A 20,220-nucleotide genomic window follows, 5' to 3' on the forward strand; every position below is an offset into this window, starting at 1 on the left:
GTAGATTTATGAACTTTTATTATTTTTAATTTTTTAATTATTTTTCATTCTATCATAATTATATCATTCTTTAATGATAGTGTGCCTGTCGCAGTAATCTAATAATTTCGTATACAATGCAGCGTTGGAACACATTTATTTTACGATATAATCACATAAATGATAATAAATATAACTAATATAATAAAATAATATAGAAATTAGTGAATATCTATAGCAAAAATATTATTTCATATAAGTCCTCTTTTACATCTTTTTATTATTATTATATTATTATCACTTATTATTATATTATTCTTTTATATATAATTATATTATATTATTACTATAATAATAATAATAATAATAATAATAATAATATGATATAAATAAAACTACTCTTATAGAAGAAACCATGAAAAAAAAATGCTGAAAGTTTTACTTCCTAGATAGTATTCAAACGATTGATTCTTATAAAAATAACATTCAGTGAATAAGTATATATCCATTAATTATTACAATCAACAAAATAATCGACAAGATCTTAATATTATTCGTAAATTTATATACTTAATATTTGTCTATAAAATTCTACTATCTCTAAAATATTTATTTCTGAAAGTATTATAAGCAACAGAAAAGATTAGTAAGTACATTAATGTTTATTCGGAATTAAAATAAAGAGATATTGAAAATATATTAAAATATGCAGTCATTCGCCCGGTAATACCTGCATCGAATAAGATTTCGATATATCACAAGTACTACCGACCCAGGTCCCACCACGTGGAGGTTGCTGCATCTGGGGACCCACGGGCTAACGGGGACTCTACTCTAAAATTCGCGTGACCGGCGTGATCAAATAATCGGCGTTCTATAAAACGAAGTCCCCGGTAGGACTTTTAATCGCGCCCGAACACTCCCGGGAGTGTTAGAATAACGGTGACTCTACTCTAAATTCGCGTTCGCGGCGTCCACGTACCAACCGAGACTTCAGGCGGCTAACAGGAGGAGGGTCAGTCCACGCTTACGGATAGCAGATCCATACCACTCGGCAGCACACGAACCGACACACGACCGGTCATTATTCGTTTTAGCAATCAAACGAAGCCCATTACCGTAGGACTTTTAATCACGCCCGAGAATACCACGCTTGTGCCCGCCGACACACGCGTGAGTGTTCTTCCTATCTTACCCGTATTCGCGTCTACCAATCGATTATGAATCGAACCTTTCGACGATATATCGGACTCTCACCGATATATCGAAATCCATGAAGAGGAAGAGAAGAAGGAGAGAAAGAAAAGAAAAGAAAGCCGGAACATGCGCTCACGTGAAAACGATAAAATTCGGAAGAAAAGAAAGAAAGGATAACTGGAAAGTAACACATGCACCTGTGAGAACCATGAAATTGAAAAGAGAAGATGGACATAGAATGTAGGTACGCTTGACCAAAACCAGAGTACGAAAATCGAGCTCGATCTTTCAATACTGAAAGGAAACCCGCACAGAAGCCCACGCCCATGAGCCCAACTCATGAGACCCACCCGAGAGAAACTATAAAAATAAATTTGGTGTATTCATTTGCGAATATGCAAAAGATATAAGAATCAATGTAAAATGTATGAACTTCGACGTTTTCTTTGGAATTAGATAGAAAAGATTTTGTACAAGTCTTCATATATGCAGCCATTCGCTCGGAAATACTTGCAGGCTATAAGATATCGATACAACACAAGTACTGCCGACCCAGGTCACACCGCGTGGAGGTTGCTGCATCTGGAGACCCGCGGACTAACGGTGACTCGACTTTTTACTACTGCTACTACTATCAAGAAAGCAAAGCAACGGGGCGACCTCCACTCCCGACGAATTCAAGCCTCCAAACGCTAAAATTGCAGCCCCATGCGTCTCCGCATTTGGGAACCGACTTACGCATAGCTCAACTATCCAACATCGGAAGCTTCGATCACCGCTTGAGCACGACCGATCGTGCTTTCGCGACAAACGCCGGAACCCAAAATTGAATCTACCGCAGTCACGATACTTACGCGAGCATTCCGGAAACACTCACGCGAATATGTTGAATGCGTTAGAGCCAATTTAGGACTTAATCGCGCCCGAGAACACCAACGCCTTTGCCAGCCGACATAGGCGGGTGTCCTTCTATCTTGCCCGAACGGGAGAAAAGAAATCCTTCTACGCCTGAGGTAGAAAGATTCTTTAAACACCCGTGTAAAAATCTAAATCCCTCCATGGTCCTTGGCCGATGGTCCTGCGGCACGTAGAAATACACGGACTAACGCGGATTCTACTCTAAAATCCGCGATCCGAGATGCCTTTCCGCTTCGGGAGCTTCGAGCTTCTCAGCAAACTGGAGATGTATAAAACCCCGCTTACAGAATGCTCCACCGTCCACACCGTCGGCTTCAGACATATCGAGACACGACCGGTCGTGTCTATATTTCGATTTCACTAATCAAAACGTAGTCCTCGGCAGGACTTAATCTCGCGTCCGCGAACACCCACACGCGTGCCGGCCGTCACGCGCGTGAGTGTTTTCCCTATTATTCGCGTACGGAAGCAAGGAGACATACCCTTCCTGCATATAACAAAAATTATATGCAGAGAGGTTCCATTAACTTCCGTGTAAAAATCCCACGATGATTGGTTCCTCGATTACCTAATCTGAAACAGACAAAGAGTAAAACAAGAGATGAATATAAAAGCAAAAATTAAACAGGTAACATAAACTAAATATAAAAGCAAAAATTAGACATAACAAAAATTAAATATAAAAGCAAAAATGAAACAGGTAACATAAACTAAATATAAAAGTAAAAATTAAACAAGTAACATAAACTAAATATAAAAGCAAAAATTAGATATAACAAAAATTAAATATAAAAGCAAAAATGAAACAGGTAACATAAACTAAATATAAAAGTAAAAATTAAACAAGTAACATAAACTAAATATAAAAGCAAAAATTAGATATAACAAAAATTAAATATAAAAGCAAAAATTAAACAGGTAACATAAACTAAATATAAAAGCAAAAATTAAATATAAAAGCAAAAATTAAAAAGATTAGAAAACTTAAATATAAGAGTAAAAATTATATGCAAAAAGACATTTAATTCAAAAATTTCTCTGTAAAAATTTAATTCCATGATGATCGATCACTGGATGATCCCTCGCTCGATGATCGCTCTCTCGATGATCTAACCTGAAACAGAAAAAGAGTTAAAAAATGATTAGAAAAAGATAAATAGAAAAGAGTAAAAGAAAAGAAGAAATGAAGAAGAGAAGAAGTGAAAAAGAGTATTTGCGTATGTTCGCGTGAGAAAAATAGAATTCTGAACGATTGATATGCATCTCGAAGATCGTCGAGGAAAATCAGAGTACCATAATTGAGTTTGATTTTTCCTTAGTGAAAGAACGAAACCCGCCTAAGGCCCACACCCGAGGGCCCCTCCCAAGGGTCCCACCCGAAAGAAGACAGAGTAATTAATCAACAATTTAATCAATAATTTAACATAATTTGTTTAAACTATAATATGCAGCCATTCGCCCGGTAATGCTTGCGCTATATAATTATATATATATACATATATAATTTAGTTATAGATTGTAGATATAATTTAGACATAGGTCTCAATATTTCGCAAGTATTACCGACCCGGGTCCCACCGCTTGGAGGTTGCTGCAGCTGGAGACCCACGGACTAACGGGGATTCTACTCTAAAACCCACGATCCGAGATGCCTTTCCGCTTCGGGAGCTTCGAGCTTCTCAGCAAACTGGAGATGTATAAAACCCCGCTTACAGAATGCTCCACCGTCCACACCGTCGGCTTCAGACATCTCGAGACACGACCGGTCGTGTCTATTTCGCTATTTCAAAGAACAAAACGAAGTCCTCGGTAGGACTAAATCTCGCGATCGCGAACACTCACGCACGTGCCGGCCGTCACGCGCGTGAGTGTTTTCCCTATCATTCGCGTACGGAAGCAAGGAGACATACCCTTCCTGCATATAATAAAGATTATATGCAGAGAGGTTCCTTCAACATCCGTGTAAAAATCCCACGATGATAGGTCCGGCGATCACCTTACTTGAAACAGAAAAAGGTCTAATTATATGCAAAAATAATATGCAATATTGTATGCAAAATGCCATTTATATATAAATATACATTTAAAATCAAAATACAATTAAACAATAATATCAATAATTCAAAAATAAATTAATGATTAAATAAAATAAAAAAAAACAAATATACCATTAAAAATTCCCTGTAAAAATTTAATTTCACGATGATCGGTCCTTCAGTGATCTAACCTGAAGCAGAAAAAGAGTATAAAATGAGAGATAAATATAAGAGCCAATATTAAAAAAACAATAAAAATTAAATATAAAAACAAAAATTATATTCAAAGTTATATGCAAAAAGATATGTATATTCAAAAACTTCCCTGTAAAAATTTAATTTCACTATGCTCGATTTCTCGATGATCGCTCGCTCGATGATCGCTCGCTCGATGCTCGCTCCCTCGATGATCTAACCTGAAACAGAAACAGAAAAAAACTAAACAGGAAAAGAGTAAAAAAAAAGAGGAAAAAAGATTGAAAGAAGAAACGAAAAGAAACACAGTAGAGAGAAATAGAAAAAGATACGTGGAGTATTTGCGTAAGTGAATGTGAGAAAAATAAAATTCCAAACGATTGATGTGCATCTCGAAAATCATTTCACTCGAGGAAGATCAGAGTATCATGATTGAATTCGACTTTTCCTCAGTGAAAGAAATATCCCGCCTAAGGCCCACACCCGAGGGCCCCTCCCAAGGGTCCCACCCGAAACTAATGATTAATAAAGGATAAATACAAATGATAGCTAACATAAGTGTTGACGGGAAAGCTTTCCGTGCGTTCTGTTAGAAAATTAATCAAAAATTTTGTTATATCCAAATTTATTTATCTGTGGAAATATAACTAACAATTGAAAATGTAATCAATTCAACGTTTAATTGAACTTAGACAGACGAGAGATAATGTGAAAATATAGAAATATGCAGCCATCCGCCCGGTAATACTTGCGTTTTAGGATTATATGGATACTTTAGTTACAGACTTTAAATATACTTAAAACATAGATTTCGATATATCGCAAGTATTACCGACCCAGGTCCCACCGCTTGGAGGTTGCTGCATAAGGGGACCCACGAGCTAACGGGGACTCTACTCTCTAAGATCCGCGAGACCGGCGTGAACAAATAATCGCCGAACAAATAAAACGAAGTCCCCGGTAGGACTTTTAATCGCGTTCGGACACTCACGTGAATGTCCGAATGACTCTACTATAAAATACGCATTACCGGCGTAATTTTATCTATATATCAAGCAAATAAATCTAAGTCCACGGTAGGACACTTAATTCGCGCCCGAACACTCACGTGGTGTTAGTACAACGGTAACTCTACTCTAAAATCCGCGTTCCCGGCGTTCGCGAGGTAACATGAGCGAACAGAGACATCGAGTCCGCAACGGTATCCTACTAGGGATGACGTTGAGGCCGTCAGCCTCGGATGCCCACATCCCGCCTTTCAGCACGACCGTCCGTGCCTTTCGTATTTCGAACAATAAAACGAAGTCCACGGTAGGACCATTAATCGCGCCCGAACACTCACGTGAGCGTTAGAATAACGGTGACTCTACTCTAATTCGCGATCCCGCGGGGTTGCATACACCTCACCATGGACTCAGGTGACTATAGATATAAGGTGGGTCAGTCAACGGACTGAATATCCTTACAAATAGCCATAGACCATCCTCCTCAGTAGCACATAGACCGTCTCACTCTACAGTCATCCGATGACCGTATCACGACCGGTCATTTATTCGTTTTTAGCAATCAAACGAAGTCCATTATCGTAGGACTTTTAATCGCGCCCGGGAACACCACACCTGTGCCCGCCGACACACGCGCAAATGTTCTTTCTATCTTACCCGTATTCCCGTCTACAAATCGAATATGAAACAAACCATTCGACGATACATTGAACCTGCGCCGATGTATCGAAATCAGTGAAGAACAGAAGAAGAGGAAGAGAAAGAGAAGAAAAGGAAGCCGGAACGTGCGCGCATGTTAAAACGACAGAATTCGGAAAGAAGGAGAGAAAAGAATATCTGTAAGATGGAGTGAAACACCTACACACGTGAAAAAGATGGAATTGAAAAGAAGAGAAGAGAAGAGAAGAGAAGAGAAAAGAAAAGAAAAGAAATGATGGACCCGATCAAAACGGGAGTACGAAACTCGAGCTCGATTTTCCGATACTGAACGGAGACCCGCACTGAAGCCCACGCCCATGAGCCCCACTCATGGGACCCACCCGAGAGGAACTGTAACAATTAGTGTGAAATAATTATTCCAATTATTACATACCTGCGGGAACCAATGAATAAAAATGACTGTGAATTTACTGCTGAATATACGAAAGGTATAAGAAACGTGAATAAAAGATGTGAAATGAAATTTGGAATTACATAGAAAAGATCTTGGAAAAAACTTGAAATATGCAGCCATTCGCTCGGAAATACTTCCATCCCATTAAATTTAGTTACAACAAAAGTACATCCGACCCAGGTCCCACCGCGTGGAGGTTGCTGCATCTGGAGACCCGCGGACTAACGGTGACTCGACTTTGTACTACTGCTACTACTATCAAGAAAGCAAAGCAACGGGGCGACCTCCACTCCCGACGAATTCAAGCCTCCAAACGCTAAAATTGCAGCCCCATGCGTCTCCGCATTTGGGAACCGACTTACGCATAGCTCAACTATCCAACATCGGAAGCTTCGATCACCGCTTGAGCACGACCGATCGTGCTTTCGCGACAAACGCCGGAACCCAAAATTGAATCTACCGCAGTCACGATACTTACGCGAGCATTCCGGAAACACTCACGCGAATATGTTGAATGCGTTAGAGCCAATTTAGGACTTAATCGCGCCCGAGAACACCAACGCCTTTGCCAGCCGACATAGGCGGGTGTCCTTCTATCTTGCCCGAACGGGAGAAAAGAAATCCTTCTACGCCTGAGGTAGAAAGATTCTTTAAACACCCGTGTAAAAATCTAAATCCCTCCATGGTCCTTGGCCGATGGTCCTGCGGCACGTAGAAATACACGGACTAACGCGGATTCTACTCTAAAATCCGCGATCCGAGATGCCTTTCCGCTTCGGGAGCTTCGAGCTTCTCAGCAAACTGGAGATGTATAAAACCCCGCTTACAGAATGCTCCACCGTCCACACCGTCGGCTTCAGACATATCGAGACACGACCGGTCGTGTCTATATTTCGATTTCACTAATCAAAACGTAGTCCTCGGCAGGACTTAATCTCGCGTCCGCGAACACCCACACGCGTGCCGGCCGTCACGCACGTGAGTGTTTTTCCTATTATTCGCGTACGGAAGCAAGGAGACATACCCTTCCTGCGTATAACAAACGTTATATGCAGAGAGGTTCCTTTAACTTCCGTGTAAAAATCCCACGATGATCCGTCCCTCGATCACCTAACCTGAGACAGAAAAAGAATCAAAGAAGAAAAGATAAACATATAAAAATTACATGCAAAATTATATGCAAATGTACAATTAAAATCAAATATATAATTAAACAATAATGTGAATTAAAAAATAAATTAATAATTAAATAAAATGAAAAAAAACAAATATACAATTAATAATTCCCTGTAAAAATTTAATTTCACGATGATCGATCCCTCGACGATCTAATCTGAAACAGATAAAACGTAAAAGGATAAGAGAAAGAGAAAGAGAAATAGAAAAAGAAAAAGGGGAAGAATAAAAGATAAGATACACGGAACGTGAGAAAAATAGAACTCAGAAGAATGGATCTAAAGATCATTTCAACAAGTGAAAATCAGAGTACCATAAATCAGTTTAATTTTTCCTTAGTGAAAGAACGAAACCCGCCTAAGGCCCACACCCGAGGGCCCCTCCCAAGGGTCCCACCCGAGACTAATCATTAATAAAAATTAATGAAAGTAATTCATATAAAGAATAACAGGACATAAATGATATTATTAATAAGAAGTATGTAATTGATAGAAGTAAATAAGAATAAATAGGAACGAAAGAGAATATAAGTGCGACAGAAGAGTTTTCTGTGCGTTCTCATAGAAAATTAACTTAGAATTTTGATATATTCAATTTATTTATCTGTGGAAATATAACTAACAATTTAAAATGCAATTAATTTCATGTCTAATTGAAATTAGACAGACAATAGACTTTGGAAGAACATTGAAATATGCAGCCATCCGCCCGGTAGTACTTGCGCTATATGATTTTATATACAATTTCTTTATAGATCTTAGATAACATATATAATTTAATTATAGATTTAAAAAATAATTTAGATATAGATTTCACTATATCGCAAGTACTACCGACCCAGGTCCCACCGCGTGGAGGTAGCTGCATCTGGGGACCCACGGGCTAGCGGGGACTCTACTCTAAAATTCGCGTGACCGGCGTGATCAAATTATCGACGTTCTATGAAACGAAGTCCCCGGTAGGACTTTTAATCGCGCCCGAACACTCCCGGGAGTGTTAGAATAACGGTGACTCTACTCTAAATTCGCGTTCGCGGCGTCCACGTACCAACCGAGACTTCAGGCGGCTAACAGGAGGAGGGTCAGTCCACGCTTACGGATAGCAGATCCATACCACTCGGCAGCACACGAACCGACACACGACCGGTCATTATTCGGTTTAGCAATCAAACGAAGCCCATTACCGTAGGACTTTTAATCGCGCCCGAGAACACCACGCTTGTGCCCGCCGACACACGCGTGAGTGTTCTTCTTATCCTACCCGTATTCGCGTCTAACGATCGATCATGAGCCGAATCATTCGACGATAAATCGGAACTGCGCCGATATATCGAAATCCGTGAAGAAGAGGAGAAGAAGAGAAAGAGTAGAAAAGGAAGTCGCTACATGCGCGCACGTGAAAACGATAGTACTCAAAAGAAAAGAAAGAAAGGATATCCGAAAGATGAAATGAAACTCGTGCAGATGTGAGAAAGATGAGATTGAAAAGAGAAGATGGATATAGAAAAGAAAAGAAAAGAGAAAATGAATTTGACCAAAGTCAGAATACGAAAATCGTGCTGGATTTTTCGGTACTGAAAGGAGACCCGCACAGAAGCCCACCCCCATGAGCCCCACCCATGGGTCCCACCCGAGAGAAACTATAATAATTAGTCTTGAATGATTATTTCAATTATTACATAGCTATGCGAATCAATGAATAAAAATGACCGAGAACTTATCGCTGAATAAATGAAAGATAGAAGAAGCAATGTAAAATATAATTTGGAATTACATAGAAAAGATTATGGAAAAGCCTTTGAAGCATGCAGCCATTCGCTCGGTAATACTTGAATCTCATAAGATTTCGACATAACGCAAGTATTCCCGACCCAGGTCCCACCGCGTGGAGGTTGCTGCATGTAGAGACCCGCGGGCTAACGGGGACTTTACTCTAAAATCCGCGATCCGAGATGCCTTTCCGCTTCGGGAGCTTCGGGCTTCGCAGCAAACTGGAGATGTATAAAACCCCGCTTACAGATCGCTCCACCGTCCACACCGTCGGCTTCAGACATATCGAGACACGACCGGTCGTGTCTATATTTCGATTTCACTAATCAAAACGTAGTCCTCGGCAGGACTTAATCTCGCGTCCGCGAACACCCACACGCGTGCCGGCCGTCACGCGCGTGAGTGTTTTCCCTATTATTCGCGTACGGAAGCAAGGAGACATACCCTTCCTGCATATAACAAAAATTATATGCAGAGAGGTTCCATTAACTTCCGTGTAAAAATCCCACGATGATTGGTTCCTCGATTACCTAATCTGAAACAGACAAAGAATAAAACAAGAGATGAATATAAAAGCAAAAATTAAACAGGTAACATAAACTAAATATAAAAGCAAAAATTAAAAAGATAACAAAAATTAAATATAAAAGCAAAAATGAAACAGGTAATATAAACTAAATATAAAAGTAAAAATTAAACAGGTAACATAAACTAAATATAAAAGCAAAAATTAGATATAACAAAAATTAAATATAAAAGCAAAAATTAAATATAAAAGCAAAAATTAAAAAGATTAGAAAACTTAAATATAAGAGTAAAAATTATATGCAAAAAGACATTTAATTCAAAAATTTCTCTGTAAAAATTTAATTCCATGATGATCGATCCCTGGATGATCCCTCGCTCGATGATCGCTCTCTCGATGATCTAACCTGAAACAGAAAAAGAGTTAAAAAATGATTAGAAAAAGATAAATAGAAAAGAGTAAAAGAAAAGAAGAAATGAAGAAGAGAAGAAGTGAAAAAGAGTATTTGCGTATGTTCGCGTGAGAAAAATAGAATTCTGAACGATTGATATGCATCTCGAAGATCGTTTTATTCGAGGAAAATCAGAGTACCATAATTGAGTTTGATTTTTCCTTAGTGAAAGAACGAAACCCGCCTAAGGCCCACACCCGAGGGCCCCTCCCAAGGGTCCCACCCGAAAGAAGACAGAGTAATTAATCAACAATTTAATCAATAATTTAACATAATTTGTTTAAACTATAATATGCAGCCATTCGCACGGTAATGCTTGCGCTATATAATTATATATATATACATATATAATTTAGTTATAGATTGTAGATATAATTTAGACATAGATTTCAATATTTCGCAAGTATTACCGACCCGGGTCCCACCGCTTGGAGGTTGCTGCAGCTGGAGACCCACGGACTAACGGGGATTCTACTCTAAAATCCACGATCCGAGATGCCTTTCCGCTTCGGGAGCTTCGAGCTTCTCAGCAAACTGGAGATGTATAAAACCCCGCTTACAGAATGCTCCACCGTCCACACCGTCGGCTTCAGACATCTCGAGACACGACCGGTCGTGTCTATCTTTCGATGTTACAAAGAACAAAACGAAGTCCTCGGTAGGACTTAATCTCGCGTTCGCGAACACCCACGCGCGTGCCGGCCGTCACGCGCGTGAGTGTTTTCCCTATCATTCGCGTACGGAAGCAAGGAGACATACCCTTCCTGCATATAACAAACGTTATATGCAGAGAGGTTCCTTTAACTTCCGTGTAAAAATCCCACGATGATCCGTCCCTCGATCACCTAACCTGAGACAGAAAAAGAATCAAAGAAGAAAAGATAAACATGTAAAAATTACATGCAAAATTATATGCAAATGTACAATTAAAATCAAATATATAATTAAACAATAATGTGAATTAAAAAATAAATTAATAATTAAATAAAATGAAAAAAAACAAATATACAATTAATAATTCCCTGTAAAAATTTAATTTCACGATGATCGATCCCTCGACGATCTAATCTGAAACAGATAAAACGTAAAAGAATAAGAAAAAGAGAAAGAGAAATAGAAAATGAAAAAGGATAAGAATAAAAGATAAGATACACGGAACGTGAGAAAAATAGAACTCAGAAGAATGGATCTAAAGATCATTTCAACAAGTGAAAATCAGAGTACCATAAATCAGTTTAATTTTTCCTTAGTGAAAGAACGAAACCCGCCTAAGGCCCACACCCGAGGGCCCCTCCCAAGGGTCCCACCCGAGATTAACAATTAATAAATGTTAATAATAATGATTCATATAGTAAGTAAAAGTATGTAACTAATGTAATTATCAAAAGTATACAATTATTAAGGTATGTAAGTAATAAAAGTAAATCAGGATACATACGAATGATAGCTAACATAAGTATATTCATATAATAGGTAAAAGTATATAATTACTGTGATTATCAAAAGTATACAATTATTAAGATATATAAGTAATAAAAATAAATCAGGATAAATACGGACGATATCTAACATAAGTGGGACGGAAAAGTTTTCTGTGCATTCTCTTAGAAAATTAATTTAAAATTTTGTTATATTGCAATTTATTTATCTGTGGAAATATAACTAATAATGTAGAATGAAAATAATTTAACGTCTAATTGCAATTAGACAGAAAAGATCTTAGAAAAATATTGAAATACGCAGCCATTCGCCCGGTAGTACTTGTGTTTTATAATTACGTATATATTTTAATTACAGATTTTTGATATAATTTAGACATAGATTTTAATCTATCACAAGTACTACCGACCCAGGTCCCACCGCTAGGAGGTTGCTGCGTCTGGGGACCCACGGGCTAACGGGGACTCTACTCTAATATTCGCGTGACCGGCGTGATCAAATAATCGGCGTTCTATAAAACGAAGTCCCCGGTAGGACTTTTAATCGCGCCCGAACACTCCCGGGAGTGTTAGAATAACGGTGACTCTACTCTAAATTCGCGTTCGCGGCGTCCACGTACCAACCGAGACTTCAGGCGGCTAACAGGAGGAGGGTCAGTCCACGCTTACGGATAGCAGATCCATACCACTCGGCAGCACACGAACCGACACACGACCGGTCATTATTCGTTTTAGCAATTAAACGAAGTCCTTTACCGTAGGACTTTTATTCGCGCCCGAGAACACCACTCCTGTGCCCGCCGACACAAGCGCGAGTGTTCTTCCTGTCCTACCCGTATTCCGCGCGGATATAGCGAGATTCGCGATGAAGAGGAAAAGAAGAAGAGAAAGAGAAAAAAAGGAGAAGAAAATGAGAAGAGAAGAAAGCCAGAACGTGCGCACACGTGAAAAGGATGCAGTAGAAAAGAAAAGAAAGAAAAGAATATTCGTAAGATGCAATGAAACACACATGCACGTATGGAAGAGATGAAATTGGGAAGAAAAGATGGATATAGATGATCCGTACACCCGACGAAAACCAGCACAAAATTGAATTGAAAACCAGTACAAAAATCCAGCTCGATTTTTCGGTACAGAAAGAAGGAGACCCGCACAGAAGCCCACGCCCAAGGGCCCATCCCAAGGGACCCACCCGAGAGAAACTATAATGATTAATCTGGAATAATTATTATATAAGTATACGTTTCAATAGATAGAAGTGACTCTGAATTTATTGCTGAATATACGAAAGGTGTAAGAAACGTGAATAAAAGATGTGAAATGAAATTTGGAATTACATAGAAATGATCTTGGAAAAATCTTGAAATATGCAGCCATTCGCTCGGAAATACTTCCATCCCATTAAATTTAGTTACAACAAAAGTACTTCCGACCCAGGTCCCACCGCGTGGAGGTTGCTGCATGTAGAGACCCGCGGGCTAACGGGGACTTTACTCTAAAATCCGCGATCCGAGATGCCTTTCCGCTTCGGGAGCTTCGGGCTTCTCAGCAAACTGGAGATGTATAAAACCCCGCTTACAGATCGCTCCACCGTCCACACCGTCGGCTTCAGACATATCGAGACACGACCGGTCGTGTCTATATTTCGATTTCACTAATCAAAACGTAGTCCTCGGCAGGACTTAATCTCGCGTCCGCGAACACCCACACGCGTGCCGGCCGTCACGCGCGTGAGTGTTTTCCCTATTATTCGCGTACGGAAGCAAGGAGACATACCCTTCCTGCATATAACAAAAATTATATGCAGAGAGGTTCCATTAACTTCCGTGTAAAAATCCCACGATGATTGGTTCCTCGATTACCTAACCTGAAACAGACAAAGAATAAAGGAAGAGATAAATATAAAAGCAAAAATTAAACAGGTAACATAAACTAAATATAAAAGCAAAAATTAAAAAGATAACAAAAATTAAATATAAAAGCAAAAATTAAAAAGATTAGAAAAATTAAATATAAAAGTAAAAATTATATGCAAAAAGACATTTAATTCAAAAACTTTCCTGTAAAAATTTAATTTCATGATGATCGATCCCTGGATGATCCCTCGCTCGATGATCGCTCCCTCGATGATCTAACCTGAAACAGAAAAAGAGTTAAAAAATGATTATAAAAAGATAAATAGAAAAGAGGAAAGGAAAAGAAGAAGAGAAGAAGTGAAAAAGAGTATTTGCGTAAGTCTGAGTGAGAAAATTAGAATTCGGAGCGATTGATATGCATCTCGAAGATCGTTTCACTCGAGGAAAATCAGAGTACTAGAATTGAGTTTCACTTTTCCCTAGTGAAAGAACCAAACCCGCCAAAGGCCCACACCCGAGGGCCCCTCCCAAGGGTCCCACCCGAGAGTAGCTAAAATAATTAATCTCAAATGATTGTTTCAACTATTACATAGCTATGCGTTTCAATGAATAGAAATGACTGTGAATTTATTGCTGAATGTATCGAAGATGTTAGAAATAATGTAAAATATAATTTGGAATTACATAGAAAAGATTTTGGAAAATTCTTTGAAATATGCAGTCATTTGCTCGGTAATACTTGCATCCCATAAAATTTCGATGTATCTACAAGTATCACCGACCCAGGTCCCACCGCGTGGAGGTTGCTGCACTTTGGGACCCACGGGCTAACGGGGAATCTACTCTAAAATCCGCGAGTCGAGATGCCTTTCCGCTTCGGGAGCTTCGGGCTTCTCAGCAAACTGGAGATGTATAAAACCCCGCTTACAGAATGCTTCACCGTCCACACCGTCGGCTTCAGACATCTCGAGACACGACCGGTCGTGTCTATCTTTCGATGTTACAAAGAACAAAACGAAGTCCTCGGTAGGACTTAATCTCGCGTTCGCGAACACCCACGCGCGTGCCGGCCGTCACGCGCGTGAGTGTTTTCCCTATCATTCGCGTACGAAAGCAAGGAGACATACCCTTCCTGCATATAATAAAGATTATATGCAGAGAGGTTCCTTTAACTTCCGTGTAAAAATCCCACGATGATAGGTCCAGCGATCACCTAACTTGAAACAGAAAAAGAATAAAACAAAGAGGTAATTATATGCAAAAGTAATATACAATATTATATGGAAAAAGCCATTTATATATAAAAATAAATTTAAAATCAAAATGTAATTAAATAATATTAATAATTAATAAATAAATTAATGATTAAATAAAATAAATTAAAAAAAAACAAATGTACAATTAAAACTTCCCTGAAAAATTAATTTCACGATGATCGGTCCTTCGATGATCGGTTCTTTGATGATCTGATCTGAAACAGAAAAAGGTTAAAAGAAGATGAGGACAAGAAGAAAGAAAAAATAAGAGGAGAAGAAAATAACAAGAGAAAAAGGAAAAAAGAAGCCGAGAATAGTTTTGTAAGTGCATGTAAGAAAAATAGAATTCCGAACGATGAGTATGCTTCTCGAAGAATGTTTCACTCGATGAAAATCAGAATACCATAAGTGTATTCGATTTTTCATTAGTGAAAGAACGAAACCCGCCTAAAGCCCACACCCGAGGGCCCCTCCCAAGGGTCCCACCCGAGAAAAGATAAAGTAATTAATCAACAATTTAAAATAATTATTTAAACTATAATACGCAGCCATGCGCTGAGTAATACTGGAATCCTATTAGGTATCCTTCCTGTAAAAGTGAGCGGAGAATATGGTATATATTTAAATGTTCTTATTTCATTTGTATGTGCACCTTCGTTCAGTGCAATTTCGGTGTTTTCCGCAATTGCATTTTCTTATTCTGTGCACTTTTAGTTAGTGCACCTTCAGTGGTCCTCACAATTGCCATATTTTAAACGTTTCGAAATTATTACTTTAATATGAAACTTGATTTTATAAAAATAATATTACGAATTCAATTGAATTTTAAAAAAGAAAAATACACAAAAATTTGTTACTCGACTTTAATAATATCAATATATAAAGTATGTAAAAATTCTATTCGCGTACGCGAGGCAATGTGAGATGGGAGACGGAATGTCACGTCGTTTCAGTTTCTGGAAATTACATTATTATTATTATTCTATAAGAGCATTTTGAGTGACAACATGGTAAAATTAAATTATGACTAAGAGCCATTTTCGAAGAGTTCTGTAAAACTTTCGAAAATAACTCAATAGTCTAATAGTTGCCCTCTTGAGCCACAATTTGTGGGGGCCTCTTCGGCACATAGCCTCTTCTTTGCTTCGTGCCCTAACAACTACTATAGATCATTTGAACTATCGTCAATGTCAAGAAATTAAAACCATCAATTATTCTAAAACGTGGAAGAAAACTAATAAATCTAACGCAACTGTAAAGCAATCCTGAAACGAAAAATCGAAAAAGCACAGAAAGAGATACAGGAATTAATATATTAATTGCTGAAAATCCTATGCTAAAAATTGATTAAGTTATTCTATGTTCTACGCATTATGATTCTACAAGTCTCTTTGTCTTTTATCAAAGATTCTACTCTACTTTATTCCTTCAAAGGCAATGACTCTACTGAGACTTTTCTTTTATTATTAAAACTAATTAATCTTTAATTAAAAATTTAATGAAAAATCATTGGACGCTCTTTCTTACAAGCAATTATTCGAATTATTGGAAAACAAATTACACAATTTTGCTTGTAATCCGGAGACTATCCATCGCGAATGTCTTCTAGCTTGTTAATTATTAAAATTCACGAATATCGCGATACTTTACTATTTTCGTGAAAGAATTATTTAAAAATGCATTCAAATATTCAAAATTTCAAATAATTATAATTAACGCGTTTGAGCAAGAAGACTCTATCCTGATCTAATAAATAAATCAAAAAATAACGAACCATTCACGAGTAAATCTCCGAAGAAATTTACTCGTGGTCACTCATTGCTCTTCTACTAATTAATTACAACCAATCACTTGTGCCGATTCGGACCTTTCGTCCTCGACATGATTGAGTGATCGGAGGGACTTAAAAATTAACTTACTACTTTAGAAGTTCTGCGACGGCTCCAAAACACTGGACCGCGATTTAGGTCGAAATTGAGGGTGGACGATTTGTAGTTGGTTGAAAATGAGGTAGGTCGACATCGATGTTGGTCGAGATCCTCTTCAGTGATGCACTGACTCTAATTCGCGGTAGTTATTTATTAACGAACGATCACTGAATTTATTTCGCGGAACTCTACTATTTTTTATAAGTACAGTCTGTGTGACTGTTAAAAATGAAAAATACTTTACGAACAAACACTGACTCTAACGACTGCATTGCGCGCAGCCTATGTAAAAGCACTTATCGTTTAAATCGCGAAACGCGAACGAACAAACACTGCTTCTACTTCGCGACATTTTTATTTTAGCGATACAAATCCTCGATTACTTCATTGCTACACGCGCGATTGCAATGAGGTTCTGAAACAAAAATCCAAAAGAAATAATGAGTATCACTGTTATAATGAAAACTATAAATCATTAAAAAAAATATGTGATAGAGAAATATACTCACTTTAAGTCTTCGCTAATACTCGCTCGAATGACATTCGCGAAAATTTCTAAGTCCACTCGTGAAGATAGATTTTCAAAGTCCTCCGTAAGTCCAAAAATTTCTAAGTCCATTCGTGGAGATAGATTGTCAAAGTCCACCGGGAATGCAAAAATTTCTAAGTCCATTCGTGGTGATAGATTTTCCAAGTCCACCGGGAATGCAAAAATTTCTAAGTCCATTCGTGGTGATAGATTGTTAAAGTCCTCCGTAAGTCCAAAAATTTCTAAGTCCATTCGTGGAGATAGATTTTCAAAGTCCTCCAGGAGTGCAAAAATTTCTAAGTCCATTCGTGGTGATAGATTTTCCAAGTCCACCGGGAATGCAAAAATTTCTAAGTCCATTCGTGGTGATAGATTGTTAAAGTCCTCCGTAAGTCCAAAAATTTCTAAGTCCATTCGTGGAGATAGATTTTCAAAGTCCTCCAGGAGTGCAAAAATTTCTAAGTCCATTCGTGGTGATAGATTTTCCAAGTCCACCGGGAATGCAAAAATTTCTAAGTCCCTTCGTGGAGATAGATATTCAAAGTCCTCCGTAAGTCCAAAAATTTCTAAGTCCATTCGTGGAGATAGATTTTCAAAGTCCTCCGGGAGTGCAAAAATTTCTAAGTCCCTTCGTGGAGATAGATATTCAAAGTCCTCCGTAAGTACAAAAATTTCTAAGTCCCTTCGTGGAGATAGATATTCAAAGTCCTCCGTAAGTCCAAAAATTTCTAAGTCCATTCGTGGAGATAGATTTTCAAAGTCCTCCGGGAGTGCAAAAATTTCTAAGTCCCTTCGTGGAGATAGATATTCAAAGTCCTCCGTAAGTCCAAAAATTTCTAAGTCCCTTCGTGGAGATAGATATTCAAAGTCCTCCGTAAGTCCAAAAATTTCTAAGTCCATTCGTGGAGATAGATTTTCAAAGTCCTCCGGGAGTGCAAAAATTTCTAAGTCCCTTCGTGGAGATAGATATTCAAAGTCCTCCGTAAGTCCAAAAATTTCTAAGTCCCTTCGTGGAGATAGATATTCAAAGTCCTCCGTAAGTCCAAAAATTTCTAAGTCCATTCGTGGAGATAGATTTTCAAAGTCCTCCGGGAGTGCAAAAATTTCTAAGTCCATTCGTGGTGATAGATTTTCCAAGTCCACCGGGAATGCAAAAATTTCTAAGTCCATTCGTGGTGATAGATTGTTAAAGTCCTCCGTAAGTCCAAAAATTTCTAAGTCCATTCGTGGAGATAGATTTTCAAAGTCCGCCAGGAGTGCAAAAATTTCTAAGTCCATTCGTGGTGATAGATTTTCCAAGTCCACCGGGAATGCAAAAATTTCTAAGTCCCTTCGTGGAGATAGATTTTCAAAGTCCTCTGGGAATCCAAAAATTTCTAAGTCCATTCGTGGTGATAGATTGTCAAAGTCCCCGAAAATGTGAAAACGAAGTCTGAAACAAAAGAGGAAGTATAGAATTTCAAAAATATGAATAATATAATATTGTACTTGCGTCAACTCTTCGTGAATACTCGCTCGAGAGGCATCCTGCGAAAATATCTAAGTTCACTCGTTGAAGTCCACAACACAACTGAACTTGTAACTGTAAAAGTAGGTGTAAGGCCTGTCTTTGTTGTCCTCTCTCCCAGCCGTGTATCCCCACTTCGCAATTTAATCTAAAATCAAATAAACGCTACAGAATATTGTAAGAATGAGAAATTCGGAAATATATTTTATTAACTGTTGGTTAATACTTGCAGGAATGTCCTCCGGGAAATTTTCCACGTTTCCTCGTCGAAGTCCAAAACACAACTAAACTAATAACTGTAACAGGCGGTCGAAGGCTCGTCTTTGTATTCCCCTCCCGCAGCCGAGTATCCCCACTTCGCAATTTAATCTAAAATCAAATAAACGCTACAGAATATTGTAAGAATGAGAAATTCGGAAATATATTTTATTAACTGTTCGTTAATACTTGCAGGAATGTCCTCTGCGAAATTTTCCAAGTTCCCTCGTCGAAGTCCAAAACACAACTAAACTAGTAACTGTAGGAGGTGGTCGAAGGACCGTCTTTGTTGTCCTCTCTCGCAGCCGAGTATCCCCACTTCGCAATTTAATCTAAAATCAAATAAACGCTACAGAATATTGTAAGAATGAGAAATTCGGAAATATATTTTATTAACTGTTCGTTAATACTTGCAGGAATGTCCTCCGGGAAATTTTCCACGTTTCCTCGTCGAAGTCCAAAACACAACTAAACTAATAACTGTAACAGGCGGTCGAAGGCTCGTCTTTGTTTTCCCCTCCCGCAGCCGAGTATCCCCACTTCGCAATTTAATCTAAAATCAAATAAACGCTACAGAATATTGTAAGAATGAGAAATTCGGAAATATATTTTATTAACTGTTCGTTAATACTTGCAGGAATGTCCTCCGCGAAATTTTCCAACTTCCCTCGTCGAAGTCCAAAACACAACTAAACTAATAACTGTAACAGGCGGTCGAAGGCTCGTCTTTGTATTCCCCTCCCGCAGCCGAGTATCCCCACTTCGCAATTTAATCTAAAATCAAATAAACGCTACAGAATATTGTAAGAATGAGAAATTCGGAAATATATTTTATTAACTGTTCGTTAATACTTGCAGGAATGTCCTCCGCGAAATTTTCCAACTTCCCTCGTCGAAGTCCAAAACACAACTAAACTAATAACTGTAACAGGCGGTCGAAGGCTCGTCTTTGTTTTCCCCTCCCGCAGCCGAGTATCCCGACTTCGCAATTTAATCTAAAATCAAATAAACGCTACAGAATATTGTAAGAATGAGAAATTCGGAAATATATTTTATTAACTGTTCGTTAATACTTGCAGGAA

The sequence above is a fragment of the Vespula vulgaris genome, chromosome 1 (genome assembly GCF_905475345.1).
Source record: "Vespula vulgaris chromosome 1, iyVesVulg1.1, whole genome shotgun sequence".
Classification (NCBI taxonomy): Eukaryota; Metazoa; Arthropoda; class Insecta; order Hymenoptera; family Vespidae; genus Vespula; species Vespula vulgaris.